At 46.5% G+C, this 27986-nt stretch overlaps 1 pseudogene; it reads right to left on the bottom strand.

Annotated features, from left to right (window-relative positions):
- The window catches only part of LOC138917403 (heparan sulfate glucosamine 3-O-sulfotransferase 4-like), a 144014-nt pseudogene extending 119410 nt beyond the window's left edge, over positions 1-24604 (bottom strand).
- Between the last annotated feature and the right edge of the window lie 3382 nt (positions 24605-27986).

The raw sequence follows: 27986 nt of genomic DNA, 5'->3' as shown, positions 1-27986 counted from the left end.
CTGAAGTTCACTCAAGTTCACTGAGAAGAGCTCTTTATGACTGAGGACTTTATTTGGCTACATAGAGTCCTACCAATCTGGACCCATTGCTTTTTTTTTCCTCTTCTTTCTTGAATGCATCCTTTAAGGAAATGCAGTGCTGGTACTTAAAATCAAATCTCGGCAAGGTAAATGCTTTCCTTACCATAGAAATAAAACAAAACAAAACAAAAAAGACTGAGGAGTACATCATTTAAAGTAATGGAAAAAAAACCAATTTATGATAGATCTCTGATGTTCAAATGCAAAATGGAACGGAAAAATGTCTGTGTATAATGAATTTTGCAACATTTGCTAAAGTCCTGCATGGGAAGGAAAGAAGACAAATGATTCAAAAATAGAAATCTCTTCAATTCAAACACCTTTTGCAAAAGTAAAGTGCACACACACACAAACCGTATAGTATAATCAAAAATGCAATAGTGACAGATTCGAGACAGAAACTAAAAATCTAGTAATAAGAAACTCTCACCATATCTTTCAACTATATTTACTCATACATTCTTTCTTTCCATGGATCTTGGTAAACAGAGAGATTAAAAAGTAAATAATGTTGGGAGGGGGAAACCCCACCCACTATAGCAATTAAGAATGTAGGTTTGGAAGGGCAGGGAATATGTGAGTCCCTGGCTCTGCCACTGTGTGACCTTGGGCAAGACATTCCCCCTCTCTGAGCCTCAGTTTCCTCATCTACATAAGGGGTAACATAGTAGTGTCCTCATAGGTTGCTACGATGGAGGGAGAAAACGGCATGGAAAGTGCTTACCACAAAGGAGTGATCATTGTTTTAACCATCCTTTCATTTTGCATGGTTTGAATCAGCCACCACAAAATCAACAAGACTCTTCTACATGAAAGGAGCCACAACCAGAATACCTGGTTGCTAATCGTGGCTCTGCTTCTAACTACTTGTCCCACCTTGACCAAGTTCATTCACCGTCCGTCAAAGGAGTCACCTGGAACCTAAGGCTCATTCCATCTTTGAGGCTCATTCCATCTAAGAGACTGGACCTGTTCAGAGCAGGCAAATATTTATATTAAGGGAACAGACAGAAACATGTCCTATGCTTAGAGGGAGCCCTGAGCACTGGCTAAACAGCCTCTCCTGAGTCTTATCTCTATCTTTGCGGAGGAAGCTTTGAAGAGATACCATTACTTTAATCACTTCAACTACAGAAAGATGCCAAAGCTGGAATACATTGTTCCCCTGTAATCTAAAGGTCTGTGAACCTGCACTGGCATTCTCAGAGAAAGCTTAAGTGGAAAGGACATCTCTCAATAACCAACATCATAATCTCCCCCATGTATTGCCATCCCAAATAGACAGACATGTCCAGGGAGTCTTGCTTCTTTTCAGGAAACAATCAGCTTAAGACATCACCCAGCCAATTCACTTTGACAATGATGAGCAATGTCACAGTTCCTTGGAAAACAAGAACAGGAATCGCAGTCACTATGACAGCCAACTATTGGTGAGTCTTTTGAGTTGCTTGCTCCGTGTTTTTTTTAAGCATGTCACTCACTAAAGAGGAGACAGGGAAAGTGGGCAGATGCAAATAGCTGCCGTCTAATTGGAGGCTTCAGATAACTAGCAGACAATTCTAAGTCTTCATTTGTTCATTCATTTATTCAATAAATATTTATCAAGTGCAAGGTTCTTTCCTGGATGCTGAGGATACAGCAGTAGACAAAACAGGCAAGATCCTTGCTCTCTGGTAGTATATGCACTAGTGGAAGGACACAAACAAACGATAATGAAGTAAGAAGATAAACAAGGTGACTTCAGGCAGTGGCAAGTGTACAACAGTAATAAACGAAGTGGCATGATAGAAAGTGACCAGGGCTGCAGGAAGCAGGGGTGCAGCCTGTGGATGCAGGCTGTGCTCTGAACACTTCCAGAGGAGACCATTCATGCTGTGAGTGAGTGAGAAGAGGGAGACAGCCAGGCAAAGCTAAGGGCAAGAGCCACGGAGGTGCAGGTTTTCTTGAAGGGGGTCTATTGGCGTATGGCGTGGGTTTTTTTTCTTATGTGGGTCTGTGCTGAGCGTTGCAGGACATTCGGTATCTCTTTACCCCACCCACCTATCTCTATGGAAGCTCCCCTCTGTAGTCACTGGGGCAGCTGAAAATGCTCCCACTCACTTCCCAAGAGGAAGGGCCATAACTGTCCCTGTTGAGAACCACTGATGAAGGAGAGAACAAAGACAATGACCCTGAGTTAGAACGGAGCGTGGGCTTTTCAATTAACAGAGAGAGACAGCCAGTGTGTCTGGCACACAATGAGTGATGGGGAAAGAGGGAGAGCTGAGTTGACAGTCATAAATGCTTAGCTGTTGTACACTGACTTTGCATGCTGCCAGCCGGGAAGATTTTCTGGAGGAGACACAATGAGCAGAGGACAGAAGGCACAGTTACCCACACACTTTCTGCACATATCAGGAAAGGACATACAATTCAGTGAGCAATATAAGGTTTGCTGCCCTGGTGCTGCTATTAGTAAAGATGGGAGAGCAGAGAAAAGTGAGCAAGATACCATATTTCATCAATCTCAAATGAATATTTTTATTCACATTTCAACCTGTCTGAAATAAAAATGTGTCTCATAGTCGTCATGACATATTGTTACTGCCTGGGCCTGTGCACCAAGACCAGTAACAGCCTGCAAGAAAATCCCGGGGACCATAATGAGCACTCTGCAAAAAATGCTGCAAGAGCAATGGCCTTGATGGAACTATGAACAGTACTATGAAGAGCATGCCAGGGAAGGACACTGCAACCTGGGGGTGACTTAGAGAGTCGAACGCCAAAAAGGAAATTTGAGGAATACATGAACCAACTAATTGCATTTACTTTTTCCAATACATGAATCACAAGAGTGATAGAAGATAATGTCCAAGCATAGGAAGGCTCTTTCAGTAAATGCAAAATGTGAAAATTCTAAATGCAAAAGGATTGTTATGGTTTAACTGGCAATGCTTTATTCCTAGGGATCACACAAACAAGAGTGCACTGTCTAGATCCGAGGCAATCTGAGAACACTTACTGAGTATCCAGTGAGTGCTAGGAATCTCATATGTGCAGTACAGCAAGTAATCTCACAGCAACATCCTCAAAATTCATATGATGAATTCTACCTCATACATGTTAATAGGCGACTTCATATAGCACAGTTTCTTTTCTCCCTTCAAATGAATCATACGCAACATTTAAAGAGCCAAGGTCATTCTGTAAGGACATTATGACCAAGAGTGGTCACATCCTCAACGACATGCTCTTCTAACACTGTTCTGGACCACCGCTCCAGTTAGCTCCCTTACTATGCCTTTGCGATGGTTAATTTTAGGGGTCAACTCGACTGGGCTAAGGGATGCCCAGATAGCTGGTACAACAGTGCTGGGTGAGTCTGTGATGGTGTTTCCAGAAGAGATGAGCATTTGAATCAGTAGAGTGAGTAGAGAAGATCTGCCCTCACCAGTGTGGGTGGGCGTCATCCAATCTGTTGAAGGCTTGAATAGAACAAAAAGATGGAGGAAGGGCAAATTTACTCTCTCTGCTTGAGCTGGGACATCCATCTTCTCCTGCCCTCGGACCGCAGCACTCCCGGTTCTTGGGCCTTCAAGCTCAGAATGAACTACACCATCAGCTTTCCTGGTTCTTCAGCTTGCAGATGGCAGCCTGTGGGACTTCCTGGCCTCCATAATCACATGAGCCAATTCTTTATAATCAGTCATTAGCTTTCTCTCTCTGTCTCCTATTGTTTCTGTTTCTCTGGAGAACTGTGACCATGACAGCCTTGGAAAATATCTTTTGACTTCTGCTCAGACACCATGAGGAGGCCTATTTGGAGACAACTCTGAGGCACGAAGGGATGAAAGCCTAGACTAGGAGAGACGGAGGGGCCTTTGTGAGAAGCACTGCGAAGTTGAACTTAGTGACTAAGGAAATTAAACTGGTCCAAGATCTTAGGCAGAGACTTTGACCCATCAGAGCCTCTCTGCCTAACTTTTATTCTTCCATCTTGTAGTAATTAATACCCCAGTTTTCCTTTGGGAACATCCCTCCCTCTTCTTAGTCTGTGTTGTTTGGGGCAGGCCGCCTTCACGCTAGCTCCAGGGGCGGCAGGAGACCCAGGTCTATGGGATGCAGCCCAACTGGGGCCAATGAGAATCAGTCTTGGAACGTCCACTGAATCTACTGAGAAAGAAGCGTTCCCTTTCCTCTGCTGTGAGCAGGCCATTTTGAAGTAAGCCTGGAACTATTGGCAGCCACACGTAAGGGACACCTGCCTGAGAATGAAGCCAACAGAGAGCACAGCAAAGAACTGGAGAGAGACGGAACACTGATGGTTTTGAGGCTCTGGGTGCAGCTTGGCCTGAAACCTCTGGACAATGTTGGTTTTTCACTTAGTTGAGGAAATAAATTCCTTTCTGGGTAAAGGGGATGTCACTTGCAACAGACAGAGTCCTGACTTAATCTAAACACTATAGACTACTATGTCCTATAATGCTGATGGCCTAAATGTTGGGGCAGGTGGAGCATGCTGGCTTCTTATCTAGGCTTGGAATGAGACTTCTTCTGCAAGAGCTCAAGGGGCTGGTGGCCAAGTTCTTCAGTGCACGGACATCGGGAGTGCACTCATTGCAATACTCTGCTGAGGGTTTTCTAAACCAACGGCTCGTTCAGAATCTGCAAAGCACACTGCATTGTAGACAGGCTCTTGGTAGGGTCAGCCCTCCATAGCCTGGCGTGGGTGTCCCAGGGGCAATGATGTAAGACACACAAGAAAATTCCACTGGGCCAAAGTAGCCATTGGCCCCCTCACCCGCCCATAACAAAGCCTGAAATCCCCACCATCAGGTGACCCCTTCAGCTTCTAGCACTCTCTCTCTCTCTCTCTCAAAGACTTCTGTTGGTATACATCTGTGTCACACGGGAAAGGCCACCTCAACTCACTACCTCACCTGTCCTGATCACGCAGGTCTGCTCGTGACACTCGCTGCGGCCTCCTAGGGAAACCAGAAAGGCCTGGGATGGTTCGCTTGCTTCTGGCTGAGTGCTCCACCATACTGTAAATTCCTTCAGAGGGCAGAGTTGTGTCTTTCCTGGGCCCCGCTGTACCCTGGTACCTCATACAGTGCCGGGAACAGAAGCACACAATCCGCATGTATTGAGTAAATGGTTATATGGCAAGCAGCCCTGGGGTTGGGAGTTAGGGGCCTGGTTTCCAGTCCTCGCTCTCCCCCAAGCCAACACGCTCACAGTCATGCTGTGCCCCTCTGAGGGCCTGGGTCCTCATTCGAACAAACGAGGAGGAAGGCCTCTGAGAGCTGGCTGGGAATCCTGCACAGATGGGTTTCTTTGGCCTATCCTCTGATTTTATACATTTGTAACAATCTAAAAAACGGGGAGGGGACCAGTTCCGGGGCACAGTGATTAAAGTTCCACACACTCCACTTCAGTGGCCCAGGTTCACAGGTTTGGATCCTGGGCACGGACCTACACCAATCATCAGCCATGCTGAGGCAGCGAATCACATACAAAATAGAGGAGGACTGGCACAGCTGGTAGCTCAGGGCTGATCTTCCGCACCAAAAAAAAAAAAAAAAAAAAAAGACCTGGGAGATTTCATAGAAAAATTCATATCTCTGGTTTTTCTTGCAAGACATAAGCTCTGACAACACTGAGCCCACAGTGCAAAGGGCAGCAATGGGCTAGAAAGGAATCAGGGCTGTAGCTTTGGGTGAGGCCCCAAATCTCCCAGCAGCCACAGTCCCATCGCAGTCCTGCACCAGCACCATATGTCGGCTGCCATTTATGATTACATGGCCCTATGTCTTTTCTTTTAGTAAAGAAACATCTATAAAGACATACCAAGAGAGCCACGGTTTAAAAAATTTTGAGAGAGAGCACATTTTTTTGTAGGAGTGAACTTAATCTTCACACACTTAATAATACCATCTATCATCCATGTAGCATCTATTATACATGCCAGCTATCATTCTAAGCACAGTACATTTGTTTAACCCATTCAATCTTCAGAGTAACCCTATGAGATAGGTACTATGAGTATCTAGATTTCAAAAAAGAGGAAACTGAGGCACAGAAAGGTTAAGTAATTTGTCCAAGGTCACACAGCCAGTAAGCAGCCAAGCTAGGATTAGAACTTAGGCAACCTGCAAGAACCCATTACACACCACTGCCCAGTGCTTCTGAGCTCAAAGAGCCCAGCCTAACTCACGCGCAGACTGCTGCCCTCACCTGTTCACTACACGGGTGACTCCCCTGTCACCCTGCACCGAGATGCTTGATGAGGAGACTATCCAACAAGTCCAGTTATCAGAACCCAGGTTCAGGATGGAGAGAGTCAAGATTACTCAGTTAAATAATAACCAAAGAGGGGCCAGCCCAGTGGCACAGAGGTTAAGTTTGCACATTCTGCTTCGGCAGCCTGGGGCTCACCAGCTCGGATGCCAGGCACAGACCTACACACCGTTTGCCAGGCCCTGCGGTGGCAGGCATCCCACGTATAAAGTAGAGGAAGGCGGACACGGATGTTAGCTCAGGGCCAATCTTCCTCAAAAATAATAAGAACCACCAAAGATAAAAAAAGTGTATCTCACATCACCATTTTTTTTTTAATAATAAGATGCAGTGCTTCCATCTTGATAAACTCTAAAAAACGTCATCCACTATCTCCATTTCCCCATATCCTAGAGGAAGAGGAAGCTGAGGTAGAAGGTTCTAGAAATTCCCTACATGGGATGGATCTCAGAGACCATCTATTGGGAAGGCACCTTTCACCCATAAATTTACAAGGTAGGTGTGGTGATCCACGGCTGCATCAGAATGTATTACTTTTATTATTACTACGAATGTTGCCAACAATAACGCTGCCATTGTATGGCTGTTTCCCGTGTGCTAACCACCTTGCTAAAAGCCTTACATGCTCTATCCTCCTAATCAGCATCACTATGCCAGGAAGTAGGTACTATTGCTACCCTCGTGTCACTGATGAGAAAACGGAAAGCCTGAGAGGGTAGATGACAGGCCCAAGGTCTCACAGCTAGAAAGGAGCAGGAGCAAGACCAACAATTAAAACACACGGCTTCTGATAACCCAGCTACACTGCCTCCCTCCAGAAATCTAACTGATCCCACTCAAGCAGGGGGGTGCCTTTGAGGTTTTGTTGTTGTTATTGTTAGATCGGTTGAGACTGCACAAGACTACTGGCAAAGCCATTTCTTGAGGCTTCTTCAGGGTGTCAAGAGATCCATGGGATCACCCAGGTTCTGACCATCCTTTGTGACACCCAGAATGTCAGCTGAAGGTCAATGGGTGTCACTGTGAAAAGCTAGAAAAGGAAACACCTGTTGCTCTCCGGGGCTTGTTAGCATGAAAATAATCATGCATTTCCTATGGTTTGGTGGCAGAGTTACAAGGGTCAGCCTAAGAGATGGCATATCAATGTGGCTCATCAAATGAGTCGGTCGGGATGAGAATATCAATTGATTTGAGCAGACATGTGTCGAAAGGACTCATACAATGTAAAAAGGTAGCCGAAGTAAAGCGCCTCCAAAAAGCGCGGCCCACTTGGCAATTTTTCCTGATGCTCACCTGGTCCCCAGGGTTTGGGAGGGCAGGGAGAGGAGTGAGAGGAAGACCAAAGGAGGGGGGAAACTACAATATTTGTTTGAAAGACATAAGTTTGAAAAACGGAAAGCCTGATCCAGTTGCTGTGACTGAAATGTTCCCTGGATTCCGAGAGAAGGCAGGCCATCTCTAGTCACATCGCTTAAGGATTCTGTGACGTTTCTCTATCCCAATCTTGGATCAGGAGAGGCCAATTGGAAGTGCAGCAAAATGATTACACTCCCTGCTCCTTTGAAACATTATGAAAAGGTTTCTCCCTCCAAAGTAGGTCCTAAAAACATTGTTTACTCACTGTGGGACGGCCAAGAGAGAAGAGTAAATCTTCTATTAGTCCCAAGGAAGTTCTCAGATTTGCATATAATACAAGGAAGCATCTTTACGTTCCCAGCAGCTTGGACTTGCCTGACCTCGAGTCGTGTTGGGATGGCAGCACACGTTAAAGGGTCTGCTCAGCAGGCGTGGGGTGCCCAAACCCTGCACATTCCAAAGAAAGGACTGGCCCTTGACCATGTGCTGGAACATAACCTCTGAGCCCTTGGAATATGCTGCCTGATAAGAGTGTCTCTGTATACTGGGACACTGGACCGCACCAAATAGTTTATGCAAACAATGTGTTTGACAATGAGAAGCTGTTTCTGTTTTCCTGGGACCCTGGGCCAGCCCATATCAGCTTGACCTCTGGAGGGTGGAGGACCTGGAGTCCGAGTGGCTAAGGTCAGTCATGTGGGCACTCCAGGCCTACACAAGTGACCTTCAACACAATTCCTGGACTCCAAGCCTCAGAGAGCTTCCCTGATTGGCAACACTCAGCACGTTTGTCACACACCACTGCTGGGAGAATTAGCACTGTCTGTGCCACTCCACTGGGATGGCACAACTGGAAGCTCGGGTCTGGTTTCTCCTGGCCTCTGGCCAGCGTGTCCTCTTCCTTTGCTGATTTTAGTGTGCATCCTTTCACTGTAATAAACCATAACTATAACAGCCTTTCTGAGTTCTGTGAGTCCTTCTAGTGAATTACTGAACCTGAAGCTGGTTTTGGAGGCCCCATCCTGAGAGGAATGGAGGAGGGGAAAGGGAGGGAGGGAGGGATGAAGGGGGGACTGGAAGAAGGAAAGAGGAAGAGAGGGAAAGGAAAGAATAGGAATAAAATGAAACAAGAAGCAAAGAACCCAAGAAAGTGTTCTAGTGTCAAATTTCTCACTGTTTGAGCTCAAAGTAACAAGAGGAAAGAAAACACCACGTATGCAAGAGCCTTGAAAAACACTGAAAATAGATAACTATTAGAGGCTGCCTGTGCAACACACAGGGCATAATTTTAGACTCCACCACCCTGTCCTCGAGATTGCTTTGTCTAACCGTTTCCCCAGTGCAACAACTAACCTCCACCTTGGAGAAATAATAGCTATTCCCTTCTGATGAAAACATCCCAACATTCCATTTCAGAAATAAAATAAAACATTCAAAAGTGATCTGGAAGAGACTTAAACAGATCATAGCATTACATAATGTTTTCTTTCATGGTCAAACAAGAGAATAAAATGGATAGCTGTCTATTTCTGTGCCATCAGTGCAACTGAACAGCCCACATTTAACACTCTGGCAAGGCTGAGGGGAGATGCTCCATGCCTGGACCCGAGGCTCGAAAGTCGGTCCTCCATTCATTCTCTGACTCTTCTGAAGTCATTGAAAACCACTTCAAGCAAAGATGATTTGAAAGAAATTACCTCTGTGTATTACACCACGAGCGGTGAAAAATGTCCCACGTGAGACTCGATGGTCCTGAAGCAATACAAAAAGTGCAAGATGTAATCACTCAGGGAAAAGAAGCCCCCATGACAACAGGAAGGGAAAGGAGATGAGTGAGAATCTGAAGCCTCAAGTCTCTTACAATACGAGATATCCCTAATTTGTACTTGGAAATCTGTCTTTGGGTTTGAAATCCCAGAAAGGAACTTCCTCTCTATCGCTTCCCTGTCTGCCCGGGTGGTGTTGTTAAACCGAACTACACCTCATCAAATGAGGATGGGATGGGACTCCTGGCACCATGAGGGAAGCTGAATGTGTTCCATGCCTTCTGCATCTCCTGGATCAGAATGAGGCAGGTGTGCTATGAAGCGTATAGGAAGCCTGGGATTTGGGAGGGCTGATATGCATACGTACAGAAGTTGTGCCCAATAAAAGAAACCACAGGATTTTCACACCATTAGATGTATGGGGTCATTTTCCAAGTACTGTGTCCCGATACTTTTTCAGGGAGATCCCAGAAAGGAACTCCTATTGTCCCCACTGAATTCCTTGATTTGCTGCTCCCAGCCTGGCTCCTCAGTGGGGCCCCATCTCTCCAGATTCTTCCTTGATGCCCTCCCAAACTCCATAGGACATTTCAAGGATTTTAAATTTAATTATCATTACTGAGAAACAGATGTGAGAAATTCTTCTGGAATCTTGGTTTGTACAGCTGCTTCCCCCACTGGGTCTCTGATTCCTTGTTCCTGAAAGTGTTGTTGCTCTGGCCCTCTCAGCCTTGCAGAGATCTTCTTTAATTCCCACTAACACCTTCCTAACAGAAGGCCTCTCTTCCCAGAACATCATCATAACGAGACACACTTATCAATTAATCAGTATCTACCAGGGGCTGCCATGAGGCTAGGCACTTTGTATAATTCATCTCCCTTAACCCAATCAACAGCCTTATAGTAAAGGTATTACACTGTCTACTTTGCAAGATCACAAAATAAAGTTCAGAGAAGCCAAGCAATTAGCCCAAGGTCACAGAGTTAGGATTTAGCAGATCTGAGATTTGAGCCTGGGTCAGAATGACGCTAAAACCTGAACATAAACCTACCGAAAATCCAATCAGAATAGAAGAGTAGGATTAAATACAGGTGACAAGTGCTGTGAAGTGTCTAATACACATTTCCAGGGTCTCCACGCTGAGCCAAACCCCCTCTCTTCAAGCCCACCCCAGCTCTTCCACGAGGTCCATAATGTTGAAGTCATAAATACTGACTTTATCATTTTAAAGTGCGTGCACGGGTGTGTGAGAGTGTGCATGTGTTTTTCCCCAGTTTTAGTCTTCCATAAAACACTTGAATGATCAGCAACCCTAGAAGCCGATCATAATTCTAGTCATGAGATGTACCGACTGGCATAACTCAGCTTTAAAGAGGCTGCCTCTAAATGGGTTAAGTATGACTGAATGACGCAGGTCCTCCCTAGGTGTAGACTGGGCGGAAGTGGACATTCTCAGAGGTGAACTCTTTCCAAGTGCCTATTTGATCCCCAAGGGTTCCCTCCACCCTGGGAGAGCTCAGCACGCAATTCTCAAGCAAAACCAATACACTATCAACATTAGACAACCGAGTTTTCCTGGTGGACGTTTTTGCTAAAATATCTTAGACGCTTACAAATCTTCACTCTTTTCCATTACCTAGTTTTATTTTTTTACTTTTTATTCTAAAGCTTGGCACCTGAGCTAACATCTGTTGCCAATCTTGTTTTTTCTCTTCTTCCTCTCCCCAAAGACCCCCAGTACATAGTTGTATATTCTAGCTGTAGGTCCCTCTAGTCCTGCTACGTGCGACACCGTCTCAGCACGGCTTGATCAACGGTGCCGTGTCTGCGCCCGGGATCCACACTGGCGAAAACCCGGGCTGCTGAAGCGGAGCACAGGAATTTAACCAGTCGGCCACGGAGCCGGCCCCTCCATTACCTATTTTCAGTTGAAGAAATACACTCATATGATTTTTTAAAAAGAGAAGTTCACGGTGTAAAGGATTTACACCACTCTCTGCTCTGCACCCTGGTTTTGTCATCCACAATGGACCCCGGAGATCGCTTCATGTCTATCAGCACAGTGCTGTCCCATTCTTTGGAACAGTGCATTGCAGCCCTTCTGTGGACATGCCATAATTTATTTAACCAGTCTCATACTGATATATACTGAGGCGGTTTCCAATCTTTAGCCATTGAAAATAAAACAATTTGCATATGCCTTTTTGCTAGACAGCTGAGATTTCTGCAAACTGAAGGGAAGGTAGGATTGCTCTAACTGTGGTATGTACGTGTTCTTACATAGATGGTACCCTCCAACTCAAAAGTAAAGGTACCAATAAGAAATCTAAGTGAGCCTACGGCGAACGTGAGCATTGGAAATGAAATCTGTCCTGAAAATTGTGCAATGCACGGTTCCTGCATCCGTCCTCCTTCTGAGAGAATCAGAGGACCCACGGCCACAGACAATGGAAAGATAGACAGGATCTAAAATACATCTTGCACTGTTTAAAATAAGAATTTCTTTTTGGAGGCATACATGAGAAACCCCACCGCTCTTTACGTTTTCAGTACAAAAGAATGACGCATCAGTGGTCCTGAGCTGGGTGAAAGAGTTATGCAGACAGAGGTTCTCCAGAATTCCAGGATCTTTATGCAGTCTGCCCTCACGATGTTTGATATCCATGGTGTATAATAGTTTCTGTAAATTAAACTTCTTAATCTAACTTTATGATAAGAATGCTCGTCCTGTATTTCAGGTACTCCCTGGAGGGCAATATTCCAGAAAACCAGTTACCTGGGGGAATTCACGAAAACGTGCATGGATTAATAACAACTAACAGACGTAGACAAAGCAGATCCCAGCACAGCATCATCATTCTATCCTTGCAAAAGCACCACGGAATTATTAGAGACTGGTACTCCCGTTTGAGAGATAAGAAAACAGAAGCTCAAAGGCTGAACACTTACCTATGTGCACAAGGCAAGGTAGACACAGAACTCAGACTCAAAGCCTTAATTCTGACTTCAGGTTCAGCTTTTTCTTTCAAAACACAACATGGCTCCAAACAGTCCAACTGCCCTGTGACAGAGGCGCTCAGGCAGTTAGGCTCAAATACTTCCTCAGCTCCAGCGACTCCCAACCCTCCAGCCCCCTGCAGAAGGCTCAGCCAGGAGGCACCGGGAAGGGTGCCCCTGTACCTACAGTGAGTGACATATCAAACACGGACTTCAGCGTAATGTTTTGATTGTTAAATGCCAACTATGTAATTTCGATAACGCATTTAGAGAAACATAATCCACTCTTAGAGCATAACGGTCTATCGGGAGTAATTGAACTCTTCTAAAACTTCGGCAGCATCAGCAACAAAGGCCAGGAACCAAAAGCCACGTTACAGTGAAGACACCTGGCTTGTGCCAGCCTGCTGTGTGACCCTGGGACTCCTGCCCGCCCTTCCAGGTCACATTCACTTTCTGTGTAACACTGGGATGAGAAAGTCTCGACTTCACGAGGCTGCAGTGAGGAATAAAGGAGGTGATGTCCTGTGTGGTAGGCAGCTTGTGGGAGACTGCTGAGCCCACATGGTTTGTTTGAGTGGGTTTCTCTTTCTTGTACCCAAAATAGTCTTGCAAAAATAGGACGTGAAAGAGCTGACAACAATTCTTAGCCAGAGTTCCCAAGAAACGTTGAGTGTCATTTCTTTTCAGAAGCCTGGAGTTTTGCAAGAAAAGTTAGCACACAGCAGGCCCTCCTTCCATTCATTAATTCATTGATTCAGAATTAGTGATTAATAAACTACCATGACGGAGTGCCTGCTGGGTGCTAAGCACTGTTCTGGGCACCGGCAAGGAACGAGATGGACAAGACCCCCACTCTCATGTAATCTGCCTTCTGGTGAGGAAGAAGTAACTAAGTAGCATGATTTTGGAAAGCAGTAAATGCTCTGAAGAAAATAAAACAGCGTCACAAGCTCAGACGTGGAAAAGGGTCTTTAAATTAGGTAACTGGGAGAGGTATTTTCCAGGAGCTGAAATTTGAGCCGACACCTGAAGGACAGATAAGGAGCCAAGGGTAGTTTAAGGATCTGGGGCCGAGTATTTCAGGAGAAGGGAACAGTGGGAATGAGCCTGGTCCCAGAATGGAAGCCACTGCCACAGTTTGCTGCTGGGCCGAGACCGCCTCAATTAGCCCATCTGGTAGGCAAGCAGTCCATCTGCATGCAGAAAATCACAAGCTCCTAGAAGGGAACGCCAGCAGTGATTATTCACTCCCGTGATGCTGGAAGACACCACCTCCAGTGGGAAAGAGATTTGAAACAAATAAAAGGAAATGCTGCATGTTTGTGGCCAAACACCTGGGTCTGAATGCCAACTCCACATTTCGAGTGAGTTACTTGACCTCTCTGTGCCTCAGCTCCCTCGCCTGTAAAATCACAGCGCCTATCTCGCCAGGTCCTCTGAAGACTGAATGACTCCACTGCTTGGAGCAGAGCCTGGCACACGCACAGGAATACAATATGTGTCTATCACCACTGCTGTCACTACCACCGCCACCATTATTCTTTCCCATCTACACCGTCATCTCCCTGTCCCATTGAGAATAACCATCACTTGTCCCTGACTGGACTTTTGCTTTGCAACAACAGGAGTGCATGTAAATTTACTGATTTACACCAATTCAACTATTAATCCACACCTTGGCACAGTCCTACCACCCCTGAATTGGGATAGAAAACAATCAGCACCCACCCCACTGTTTATGAATCTAAACAGTAACAGCTGTCTTACCATCTTCTCCGTAATGTGGAAAGTAAGGGAATTTTATACATGAAGTATAACATTTTCGCCACGTTCATATAACCAATACTTTCAGACCACTCTCAAACACACCCTCAACTTAGCAGCAAAGAACTCTAATCAAAGGAGGAGGGAGGGGGGAGGGAGGAGGGAAGAGCCAGGGACAAGATGGGGGGGGGGGGGAGGGATGGAAAAAAGACATGCCAGCCAAGAGAAAGAGGTCACTTTCCATTTACTCCTCTTTCTTTGATGGCCCTCCATAAAGTACTAAAATTTGGTTCTTACAAGTCCCTTGCAACTTTTGCTAAATATATTTCAAGTTATTCTGTTTGGTTGGCTGGTTCTATAAATAGAATATTTTCTCTCATTATATTTTCAAAACGGTTGGGGTAGGCATGTAGGAAAACTACAGATTTTGCATAGTAATTTCCTCATCAGTGCCCTTAATGAACCCTATTATTGTTTCTAATAGATTCATGGGGGGATTGGTTATCTTAGATTTTCCAAAAGAAATGAAATTACTGGCAAATGGTGATAATTCTACCTCCCCCTTTCTTATTCTTTTTTGTATCTAACTGCATCATCTATTAATTACTGAGCAATGGTAAATAATAGTGATGATAATGGGCATTCTAGTCTTGCTCTGGATTTAATGGGAATGTTTCTAGTATTACACCATTAAAGATGATGCTGGCTTAGATGAACTCTATATGACTCCACTCATAGGTGGAAGTTAACATATTGACAAGGAGATGTGATCGGTGGTTACCAGGGAAAAGGGGGGGTGGGGGGAGGGCACAAAGGGGGAAGAGGTGTACCCACAACATGACTAACAATAACGTACAACTGAAATCTCACAAGGTTGTAATCTATCATAACATTAATAAAAAAAAAAAGATGATGCTGGCTTTGGGTAAGATCCCACTTTATTAGGAGTTGTTCTAAAAATTAGAAATAGATGCTAATTTAATCACATGCCTTTTAGCATCCATCAAATAATTCACAGAATTTTTCTCATTTACCCATATTAAGAATAAGTCAAATTATAAGTCAAATTATCAGATTTCCTAAGATTGAACCATCCTTCCATTCCTGGAATAAACCCCACTGTGTCAGGACTTTTATTACTTTGTGAGCTAACCATTCACTTGTCCGTTTCTCCACTCTGCAGGCTCTTTCAGATCACTGGCCATGACTGATTCATGTCTGCCCCAGCACAAAGTTGAAAGTCAATACATGTTTAATGAATAAATAAATGAATGAATAACTAAAATAACAAGTGCATGGAACCTCCCAAAATTAACCCTTTGTCCCTCTTTCTGGGTTAAAATACTCAGAGAGATCATACACCTGTCCCAAGTAGATCTTTATAGGTTTAATAAACATGTGGCTAGACTGGTCCCCACTTCTTCTAGCAACAGAACCCTCGAACACCTCATCTTCATGGGGAAACTATTCCCTATGGTCTCAATGGGATTAGCCCTGGTTGCTTACTCCCCCCACCACTCCAGGCCAAAGGGGTGGCTACATCAGCCAGGCCCGATCAGGGTACTACACAACGACAGCTTTAGGAATGAGCACATGACCCAACCTGGACCACAGGCATCTCCAGGAATTTCTTGCAGAAGCTCTTAAGAAAAATTTTTTCCAAATCACTTATCTACCCTAAGTTTCATGTAGCCTCATTATTAATTATCTCAGTGATCAGACATCACAAATGTGAACTTACATTTATAAGTAAAGTACTTTGTTCAGTGTGCCCATACATCTTTAGATCAGCAAAACTGTACTCATGAAAATATGGGTCTACGCTTCTCCTTTAGAGGCAATCCATCACGGAATCTTCTTGGCCTTCGGGAACTCAGCTTTGCTTGAATGTGTGGTCATTTCATATGAGCCTTTTTTAATGGAGAAGTTATTTCCTTCTCTATGGTTTACTACTGCTTTTGGTTGAGGGTATTTTTACGTGAATAGAGCTAGCTGAAAATTTTCAAGAGACCAAGAAAAGAGACTATAAAATTTAGAAAATTTTATATTTCTGGAATTTTCAATAGCATTTACAATTCAACACAATGCAGAAAAAAACAATACACTAGAGACTTCCATAATGAGATTTAACAATTCTGTAATTTGGGGGAAAGTATAAATCTCTCAATTTAAAAAATATATATTACTTCCAAAAGAATTAAATAAACATATAATGTTTGTATGGGTTCCTGCTTACCATCTTGCCTAAAATGTAGTGAGATAACCTATCTGAGAATGAGGCAAGGTAGAGACAAACCTGGCAAAGAATGGAAAGAGACAGAGACCTTGTCAAATCATTCAAGCCCCTGGATTCAGCTTTTCCTGAAGCCACTTACCCCACAGACTTCCTAATTACATAAGCCAATAAAGCATCTTTTTTCGTTTATAATAATTTAAGCTCAATTTCTATCATTCACAACCAAAAAAGTATTGCCTAATTGATGTGTTGCTTTGTTTCCCTGTAAATATGCTTTACACATTCTTAAATAAAGACTGAAAAAAAAAAAAAAGTAAAGGCAGGCAACCCTAACTAGTGAGTGTTAAGAAAAAAATCATCAACCGCTTGCTTTTAATTAATGGCAAGATGGGCTGAAAAGCTCCCTTAGTGAATTATAATTTCAGACTGAAATTCCCAAAACAGTTATAGAGGAGCTTGTCGAGCCGCAGAAACCAATGGAATCAAGAGATGACTTGAAAGATCGGTGGTTCAATCAGTTTCAGAAATAGCATCCATTATGCAAACCCAAAACCTTTAAAACTCTCTAACGCACAACCCTAGCAATCTCTCATTCACCTAAAGTCTCAAGGCCCCTCTCCTCACTCAATTTAAAACTAAAAATGCCTGGTATGATTTACAAAAGTTAAAATAATTAAATCATGTTCTGATGGCCAGAGAACTCCAGGGAAAGTGGCCAAATCGCAACGTAGGGAGTTTGGCGGGGTCTTCTCGAACAGTCCTGCCTTCTCCAGTGCCTTCAGCTCTGCAGAAAAATGGAAGGCAAAGCATGCCCTCGGCATTCTAAATGCCTCAGTCCCTCTCCACTGCAGGCGGCCTCCATTCCTACTGTGGGCTCAAGAACATGTGAGCAGGAAAGCCCCGAGAGCCTGCTCCCTTCCATACCCCGTCCCCTTAGTGGAGAAGGCTGGCTGCAGGTACCCCAGGAAATCACTCTTCTCCTCCTTCGGCTCATGTCACGGTACACCAAATTCTGGAATTGGTTTGGATTATTCTCTGGAGAGCTACTTAAGAGCCACTTCAGGGTTTGAAATCCCTCATTCAGACATAATCTTGAAATGAAAGACGATTTGTTAATGAAAAATGCATTACAGCTTTCTCTGTAGGGCCCTCCATACTGATAGGCAGGATAAAAGGAAGGAATTGAAGGAAAATGAAGGAGAAAAGCAAAGGAAAAGGAAAATTAGGAGAGAGAGGAGAGAAGGAGAAGAAGAAATTCATCATGTCACACACTCTGCGTGGGGGCACTTTTTAAGGGCCGCTTCATTTCACCCTCACATAATCACTTGCAAGTAAGTAACATTGAGCCCATTCTGCAGACAAAAAACTGGAGGCTTGGTGATATTAAGTAACTGGTCTAAGGTCACACAAGGAGGATGCAGTGGATTCTGACTCAGAGATACAAAAACAGGCTCCAAATAACGTTGCTCCTACAGTGCTCTCGTGCTTCCTCTGAAGGGTCTAACGCAGATGTCTGCTCCAGAACCAAAGCATTCTAGTGGGCGAATGGGCCCTACGGAGACAATACAACCTCATCAGAAAAGAAACAGGGATTTAGAAAAAAAGAAAAGAAAAGAAAAGGAGAGAAAGAAACAATTTAATATAAGTAACCCGACGCCCAACAGAACTAGGATGGGGCAAGGCAAAGCCAGAACCCAATTTTTCTAACTCTCAGGTCTTACTCAATCTACCTGACCAGAACCTATTATATAAGTATAGTTTATCAATATGGATCAAATAGGGGACTGCCTCATTAATGAGTGAAAAGCTGAAAATTTTCTCAACTTCTGGAAAATGTTCATTGGGAACAAATGGGAAATTTTGGGGGGAATTGTCCTTTTCTGCCTCAATGTTCCTCTTTCTACCCAGCTCCTTTTGCTGTTGTTGCAATGTATCTGGGAGGTATTTGCCCCACGCTCTTGCAAAATCTGCAAAGGAGGAAAACTCTAACCTAAAACAGCACACAGAAGCCACAATTCTGACAACTACAAAGGGTACGGGTGTGCCAGTTACTTTCCGAAATGAGTTTAAGCCAGAGCCACAGACTGGTAGCCGGCTGGCTGTACCCAGCCCACAGGTGGGTTTTGTTTGTCTGCAGTGCTGGCCCACACTGCGCTCGGAAGAAATTTCCGTCTGTTGCCAACATTAAACACCAGATAATTTCACATCAAAAACTGGATTTCCAGTTTCTCTTACCAAGTGGAAGATCTGATAACCCTGATGCCACATTTGCACGTGGAAAAGCGTAGCTGCCCCTTTAGACAGAGCATGTGCGTCCCAGTTTCTCCCCACCTGGTCTATTTCACTCATTTATACAATCGCTGTGGGCCCAGAAGGCATGTGAGTTGGTGACCCTTGGTTTAAGAGGTTAAGCAGATGTAGACTGCAAAGCCAATCATTAGTAGACTTTTCCTAAAAACACCCCCAATAACAGACTCTTCTCTCAGTATTAAGACAGCTGTGACAGAAGGTAAGGCATATGAGACCAAAAGGATTTGAGAAATGGAAAAACCCAGCAGTTGAGTCCATTTGGATTTTTGGTCTAGGATACTCACTTTTTGCTTAGAAAATACATTCACTTTTATTATTTCATTTATTCCTCTCAACAATCCTGCAAGGAAGGAATTATTCTCAGATAAACAAACTGAAAATGAGTGATGTTAAATCAGTTATCCAACCAAGACCATCTAACTAGTAAGTTGCAAAACCCAATTTTGTCCAGCTACAAACACCTTGCTTTTGAAGTAATGAAAGAACACTCTGTAAGGCCATAAGGGCTGTTTCCACCTCAGGGCCTTTGTACCTGCTGTTCCCTCTATTGGAAACCTCTCCACCTAGATCTCCACATGGAAGGATCTTACTCTTGCACTTCATTTACATCCCCTCCACAGAGAGGTTTCCCCTAACCATTTGACTTAAAATAACATCTGTGAATGCACACACACACACCCCAATTACTCTCTAGACTCCTGCTTCTCAAAGTGAGGTTCAGGGATCAGCAGCATCAGCATCAACTGGGAAGTTAGAAATGCAGAGTCTGAGGCCCCTCCCCAGACCTGCTGAATCAGAATCTGCATGTTAACAACACCCCAGGTGATCCATGTGCATTTCAAGTTTAAAAAGCACTGCTCTACAGGAGCCCTGCCCAGTGGAAATGCAATGGGAGTCACAAGCGTCATTTTAAGTTTTCCACAGCCACATTAAAAAGGTTAAAAGAATGACTCGTTTGTTTGCTGTCTCCCCTAACGCCCTACTAAAAGATGCCATTTCCACGAGAACAGGTCCTCCCTCTGTCTTCTTCTCCACTTTATCCCCAGTACCTAAAACACTACTGGGCACACGGTAAACGTTATTAAGTGTTTGTTGAATGAAAGAAGGAAAACACATTCTAGTACTTTCTGTGCGGCAGCGTGGTACAGGGAAAGAAACCAGCACTGTGAAATTGGACAGATGTGGTCAACTCAACCACTGACCAGCTGAGCAACCTTCAGCAAGTGGTTCACCCTCCGGAAGCCACCTGGAGTGTAAACCAGGAATGTTGCTGTTTAACTCACAGCCTCATCATGACACCCCGATGTGATAACATGTCTGTGAAGCACCAACCACCACAATCACAGGCATTCAATCAATGCCAGCGCCTTTCCATTGTCCTCTTTCATTCTCTCCAAATACCACATGCGAATAATGGTGCTGACCACTTTCCTCTGTGTGGCATGAGCATGACTGAAGCTGTTTTCCTGAGTTATTTTCCCCCAGCCAACGGGACCTGCCTATTAATTGCTACCACTGCAGACAACTGGAAACCGTGGAGGGTCCCTTCTCAGCACCCTGGAGCTGAGTGGCTCCCAGAGCAAAGTGGTCACGGTTACTGTTCAGTCTGTAAACCACGAGGGAGGCCACAGCTCGAGTCGTCTCTGTCACTTTGATGAGTTCTGCCGTGGCAGCCAGTTGGCCTGCCACAAGGTCCCATCCCTTAGGAGAGTTCAGGTCTCTGCCCAGCCAGAGTGTATCAGCTCATACTGAAAGGTGTGTTCTGGCTTTACCCTTTTATTTGGGGGGTGGACAGAGGAAGGAATAGAGGGTTTAATCTACTCCCACTTATTAATCACTGGCCTCTGTCCATCCACCAACTGAGGCTTGCTTCTCCATAGCTTTAACACACACATCCTAATCCATCAGTCCATCCTGCCCTGAAAATCCAATGCACATGTTCTCAACTCAGATGTGTCTTTGACTCACGTTAGATCAACAGCACAGAAGAAAGCAAAACCCAGATTTAGACACAGCTGGAGTGACACCAGAAATAAAACTGCTAGGGCTGCCTAGTTGGATATGAGGAAACCCCAAGCCAGCTGTGCCGAGAGCAGCCCCAATTTCTTCTCGCTCTCCCTCTTGCTGAAAACACAACCAGAACAGAAACACTAGCAGAATTAGTAGGCTATTGGGAAACACACTGAAAAGAAAAACAAAAACAAAATAAATATATGGGGGGAAATCAAAGCCTTTAATTAACCTGTGGATCTCTAACCAGTTAAACAGTAGAGTAAGATTTCAGGCAGAATACGTGGTATAACCATTTAAGTAGTGATGCCACCACTGAAACGACGCAGTTGCACCAGGGAACCAAGAGGAAGAGTTTCTGTTACTGGTTTGAATCAATGCCACTGTTTCCTTTTCCACAATAGAGTGAGGTTGTCATCCCCTCTTCCTACATGGGAGAGAGAGGAGCCTGAAGAGGTGCAGCAAGTAAAATTCCCACAAATGTCCTCAAAGCACTGCTGTCCCTCATAAGGCTGGAGAGCGGTCCAAGGCCAGTGCCAGCCCACTTGGCTCCTGCAGGTCCAACGGGTTTCTGGGAGTCTTCTCAACAGCCAGGTTTGGGTGGCTAATGATTACCTCTGTGTTAGACAGATTCTCCTCCCGCACTTCCAATCGGCACCACTGAGCATAAGGGTCTCCCACAGGCAAGTCACTGGCGTAGCAGATCGAGGACACAGAGACACCGCATGGTCCTCTGAAGTGAGGAACAAGAGGATCCAGTTCTGTCCACACCTCTCCAGTGGAACAGTTCTACAGGTGGCTACCAAATACTGACACCCAATACCACAAGGCCCAAATACCACAAGTGATGGCTGAGAGTACCACCGAGCTGGAATGACATCTTCAGCAGCCATGTCATGACAGCGAGGCCGGTTCATACCTTCCTTTCCCAGCCACAGTGTAAAACAACATGAGAAAATCTGGCATCTTCTATCCTTTCATTCAGAAAATTCTCCGGACCCTACGATGGGACTTCCTGACACACACTCCACCACGCACACGTCATCAACATTATTTTAAGTCACCTGAGTCAAACACCCCCATCTCTATTTCCAGCTGCCACAAAGCAACACAACACACGTTGGAAAGATCTGATCTTCAAGCCTTCCTTTCCCCCAAATGGCATCTGACACTTCTCACAAGATACACAGCTTTAAAATTAGAACTGGAAAAGACCACAGTGACCCTCATAGGGCTGAAGCTGCCCCACAGCAGAAATCAGAACATTCCTACAACCAACAATTAAACAACCGAAACCTTCCCAAACATCCCCTTCCTTCTCTGGTTTGCTGTTGTTGCATTAATCATCCTGACACCTTTTTAATTATAATCGCAAACTCGAAGCCATGACTTGCAATGTTATAAATGCTGATTTTCCAGTTCAAGCAGGCATTGACTGGTTTCTGTTTTGATAGGAAGGGGCTGTTTGAAGCCTCCTAAAATGTTGCAACTCGTCTGTTGAAACAGACGAGACATTAACAGACACGTTTGCTGTTTCCATTTAACCTGCTGGAATGTTTATGCCTAAGTCTACTTTTTCTCAAGCTTTGAAAGCATAAGGCGTATTTTCTAAAGCGGAAGAAATCAATCAATACATATTATATATTCATATATAATAGATGTTATATAATACACACATATAGCAATATATATTATTATATAATACACATTTACTATATATTTCTGAAGTCAGGTTATTTCTAAAACTGTCGCAGGCTGCAATTTAAACTTAGAAAGCACATCTCTTCAACAGCAAGGCAACTCGTCAGGAAACAATCCTTATTTTACCTATTGGCCTTGTGAAGATGATAATACCACTTTAGCTGACAAAGCCTGTGTTTGTCTGACAATTCCAATTAATTACTGAGACGCAACAGAGATGGGACCAGCCATCCAGATGTTTTTCAGAAAGAGATAAAAAGGGGGGGGGGGAGTAAAGGAGATTTGCCTTTTGGGCAACTGCTCCAGTGTTTTTTAAATGTTACGGCGGGCCAGAAAGCCGGATCACTACGTTATTTTACCTGCACTTAACTTTCTACTCTCCTCTCCTTTCCCTCACCGCTGGGAGACGGTGGAAGACAAGGGAGATGAACATCTCACAAGACAGAAGCTCTAATCTGTTGCCAAGGAGGCGACGGCTAGAAAGGGCAGGGGTGCAGGATGTAAAAACTCTTAGGGCACCGACTGTCGTGCAGACCTTGATGCTCCTGATGCCAAAGCAACCCAGGGTTGCTGGAGATGGGGAACATCCTCAGTCTTTTCTAGCAAGCCAAAACTCGCCAGCATCATCTTTTTAACTGTTCCCTGTTCATTTTGCTCTAACCTGAAAATACTAAAGTCGGATTCCAGAGACGCAAATACGTTTGAGGGCGATTTTGAGAGATTCCAGGAGATCTCAAAGCCCTTCAGTCAATCTAGCTATCCTGCTTCATGCCTTAGCGTCCCCAACGCAGCAGCGCAGAGCCCCACAAGAGCCCGGGCTGGGAAACACCCCGCGGGCACCTGGGCTGGGGATTCCCAGGCGTGGAGCTAGGTAGCTTCAGAAAGCACCTCCCTGGGTGAGGAGCCTGAGGCAGGCAGGGCAGTGTGACACCAGCTCCCCTAACCCTGAAATACAGTGATCCCTGGCCAGCCTCCAGTCCTCTCCGCGCTCCCCCGACCAGGCCCGCCAGGGTCCGCAGAGCCCTCGTGGGGCGAAGGGTTCTCGGGGAGATGCCTGGATATCGAAGGGCGTGGGAAGCCGCAGCTTTCCCTCTGGGTCTTCCCCACCCATCTATCCCCTGCGCCAAGCCCAGAGTCCTACCTGTACCACTCCAGCCCCTTTTCGTAGTTCCTGTCGAAGAAGTGTGGCTCTATGCCCACGGCCCGCAGGCCCGCACGTCCGGGTGGACTCGGATCGCCTCCAGCAGCTCGCGGGTGCCTCCTTTCTTGACCCCGATGACGAGCGCGTGGCAGCTTCTTCTCCCCATAGTCGGGGATGCTGAGGGCGCCGTGCCTCTCGATGCTCCCGTTGGCCGCTCTCAGGCCTGCGAGCTCCTCGTCGGTGGTGCTGGTCTCCTGCGCTTCACACTCCAGCAGCGCGCTCGGCGCAGTGATCATCTCGCCAGGGGCCAGCAGGGTCCGGAGCCAGGTGTCCCGAGCGCCCCCGCCGCCGATTGCCAACACCCAGCCGTCGGCCCCGGGGGCAGCGGGCTGCTCGGAAGGCTCCGGGGGCTCCCCGCGGCTCGCGTTGTCCGGCGTCGGCGCGGGCGGCTGCGAGGGGGTGCCGAGGCGCACGGGGGGCGGCAGCAGAGAGGGTGGCGGCGGGCTCGGCGGGGGCTCGGCGGCGGCGCGCGGCGGCTCCTGCAGCGCCAGGGTGAATTGCAGGGAGCCCGAGCCGCCCAGGAGGCTGTAGCACAGGTAGGTGACGGACAGGGACAAGGTGCACAGAAAAAGCAACTTGCTCGCCGGCGGCCACTTAGCAGAGGCGCCGGGCGGCAGCGGCGCGGTGAGAGTTGGAGGCGGAGGCGGAGGCGGAGGTGGTGCGGGCCACTGGGCCACCGCGGCTCCCGGCTCGCGGCAGCGGCGGCAGCCCCCGGCGCCGCCCGGACATAGTTTCAGCCGCCGCCGCCGCCGCCCAGGCGCCCCGGCTGCGTGAAGCGACGCCGCTGCACCCCCGGCCCTGGCCGCTGTCCCGCTGCGCCAGGGGAGAGCCCGGCTGCATGGCCCCACTCCCCACTCTTCCCGCGGAGTCCGGGTGGCCCTACACCACCCACGAGGGGGGGCTCACTGACCCGCCGGCTGCACCTGTTCCGTCTGCAGCGCCCCCGCTTCCCGGCTCCGCCGCGGCTCCCGCTTCAGCCTCTGCCGCCGCGCGCTGTTGCAGCCCCGAGTTCCTTCCCCGCTGCTAACTTTCGGCCGGAAGAGAGGAGAGGCGCGGAGGGGAGGCGGAGGGGCCCGTGCGCGCGCCGCGCCCCGCGCGTCGCCAAGGGAAGGGTGAGTGCGCCTCGCGCGCGCCTGCGGACTGGGACGCGGAACGGAGGCGTGCGCTAGGGCTGGGGCACCTGGCAAAGCGGAGATCGTGCCCCCCCCCCCCGCCCCCCGCCCCGCAACGCATTCACGCTGGAGGGGTTTGCCGCCCAACCCCGCGTGCTTCCCCTCCCCTGGGAGCCTGGGACGCCAGTTTCTCCTTCCCTCTCCCAATACTTTCAGAGACTAGAGCCCCACACCTGCCGCCAGAGCCGCAGACCAGGAAGCTGGGGGCCACAAGGTGGTGAGCTCTCGCTTCCCCTTTTCTCATGGGACTCCAAGCAAACTCGGTCCATCCATGACCCGCCCTTCTCCCTTCCTGGACATCCTCCTGCCTTTGACCCAGGAGGAATTTCTTGTCCATACCAGGATTCCCATGCCAACTTCCATCTTTCCAGCCTCCCCATCTTAGCTTGAAGCTCCTGATTGGTGGAGCTTTGACACAAACCCCCAGATTTCCTTGCCCTAGAGCTTTTGCCTCTGTCCCGCCACCGGTTGACTATGCTTTTTGCTCCAAAAGGAGAGGCTGTCTCCTCCTGGACACCCTGAACCACACATGCACATGCGCCCCTTGGGGGCCATTGCGGCTAAAGGAGTTCGGATTTCCCTGGACTAAAATAGACTATCATCGCTCTTAACAACTTATAAGCAGAGAGAAGTTGTGTTGCTGTGTCTGTGCGTCACTTCATTGAATTAAAAAAAAAAAGGTATCTTCTTTGCTGAGAGATTTCCGGCCCTCACCTCCCTCTCCTGGGGGGAATGGTAAACATCATAAGGCTTTGGAACATTCAAGACTAGACTTTGCTTCCTGTTTCCTTTTGCTCAGGGAGGTAGAGGAAACGCGAGGCTGGAATGGCAGGAAGAGGCAGAGCGGTCAACTGAGGCACTCCAGCGAACTCTGCTTCCTGGGGGCAGGGGCTGGCCCTGCACGCACCTGGCGCCAGTCTTTCCCAGAGGCTGGCTCCAGTGAGTCCTGTTTACCCTGCTAGCCACAGCTGGGTGCCTGGAGGGTCTGCTTTCACCTACAGGGCTGATGTGCTTGGCATCTCCGGTTTTGTTTGATCACATAACGGGGACAACAGTTGAAAGAAAATGTATATAGTGTCTAAATATTAACTAGATACCTAGTGCCAAAGAGAGAAAAAAATGTTGCTCCAATAACATGAACACAGACTTTTCCCTGAGTGAACAGAAGCTCACGGCTGCTCTCAGCTGGACGTGAGCTTCCTTCACTGCAGCTTCAGCTCAGATAAAGATTGTTCCTTTAGAATATATTTTTTATGGTACACCGGAGACCTCTGAAATGCAGAGTCTGGTGTCCTGTAAATCATTTCGTGGAACTAGGGATGCTTTTTCAAACACCACGCAACTGCACTCCTGTAATGTTAATGGGAAGGGGCCAACTGGAGCTGGGAGCAGCACAGCTTGCCCATCCCTCCTTCGGCTCCAAGCCCAGCTCTGGGTGGTCGCCCAGGAGGGCCCGGTTGCAGCAAATATTGTCACTGCTGTCGTCCATCTCCCTTTCAAAGCTAAGGCACCAGGATGCCCAGCACGTGGTCCAGGGGCCTCCCTACAGTCCCTGCCCGGCTCCCAGACTTCTCTATCCCAGCTCTCGGCAATCCAAATGAACTTGCTCTGTAGCTAGTTTTACTAAAGATGTGCTTTCAAATTTGGAAAGGTTTTGATAAAATGGTACTAACAGTTAACCTAGAGGTGGCAAACTGGTAACAAATTAAGAGCTGAATGTGGCCAGCGCAGTGATATTAAGAAGTTGAAACTGGTTGCAATGTTGTAAAATTGAGGACTTTCCCAAAAAATTTGGCTATGAGGTTTCTGCTGAAATAGTAGATCCTGCAACTTTGGGCCCCTCAGCCAGAACCGAGAGGTCCCCCTGACATGGAGCATGTGCCCTGTTCTTCACGGTGCCCCCCCAGAGTGCCCTCATACATTTATGTTACTTGCCTGGATGCTGCTAATGAGGACACTTCCCAGTGTCGCTTCTCCCTCTTGTCCACAGATAGTCCTACTTAAATAAGAGACTCTTGAAAGAACGGAACCCCGTTGGTGAAATGTTAGGCCCCACAACTGATGGGGAAGAGGTGATTTTTGGGGAGAGGAGCTTTGTAGATTTCTCACTTGGGCACTTACCTGTTTTGTTCTCCATCCAGGTTTTTTCTGGGAGCCAGTTCTTGAGAAACCTATAATGAAAAGTACGAGCTATCTACATAGGGAGAACTCAGACTTCGTTCAGCAATTCCCTGGGCGTCTGGAGACTCGATAGAATACTTTTTTCTTTTTCCATTGCCAACACCCATGCCCATTCAGGCCTATGAGAGTTTTTACAATGCTGCTCCAACTGGTCTCCAGGCCTCCAGCGTGCCTCATTTCTCTTCATCGTAGAGGACAATAGCAGATCAATGTTTCTGAGGCATGGCTCCACCAGTGCCCTCTCTGATGCAGAAACCTTCCTCTCACTGCCTACCTGATAGACTCCAACTCTCTGCCTTAGCACTCAAGGGCCCCTCCGCCTTGCATGTATCCCACAGTCCTGCCAAACCGAACAGTACCCACTACCCAAAAGCACACATTGCATTCTTCTCTTTCACCTCTGCCTGATCAGATGATGGAGTTGAAACAAAGCCATCATTTGCTAGTTAAGTGACTTTCGGACAGGTCATTTCACCTCCCTGACCCTCAGTTTCTGCATATGTAAGTGATGAATAGTAAGACTCACCTCATATTGTTTTTATAAAGAATTAAATTGACTTAGAGAGCATATGCAAAAACAGCTGGCTCCCTGCCTGACATGCTGCAGCCACCAGTAATTATTCGGACCTAAATATCGGCTCATGCCATGCCCTGCTTCTTTTCCTATTAAAACCTTATCCTTGAAAAATCGGTGTGTAACCTTTCTTCAAAACCAGCCCAAGGTGTAAACTGAAGTTCACTTTCCTAAGCCGCTCAGTGACATTTATAACGCCAAATCTAATGCCTTAGTTTTTTTTTTTAAGCGAAAGAAGCTAACTCTGGCTAACTTCAGTTTTCTTATTAAAGAAATTGACTAGAAGGATTTATGGTAACTCACATAACTGAAGGGAATTTTTGAAAAATCAACAAACAAAAAGCAAAAATAAGC

This window comes from Equus caballus, chromosome 14 (assembly GCF_041296265.1).
Source record: "Equus caballus isolate H_3958 breed thoroughbred chromosome 14, TB-T2T, whole genome shotgun sequence".
Classification (NCBI taxonomy): domain Eukaryota; kingdom Metazoa; phylum Chordata; class Mammalia; order Perissodactyla; family Equidae; genus Equus; species Equus caballus.
This window is presented reverse-complemented; position numbering and strand designations above follow the sequence as displayed.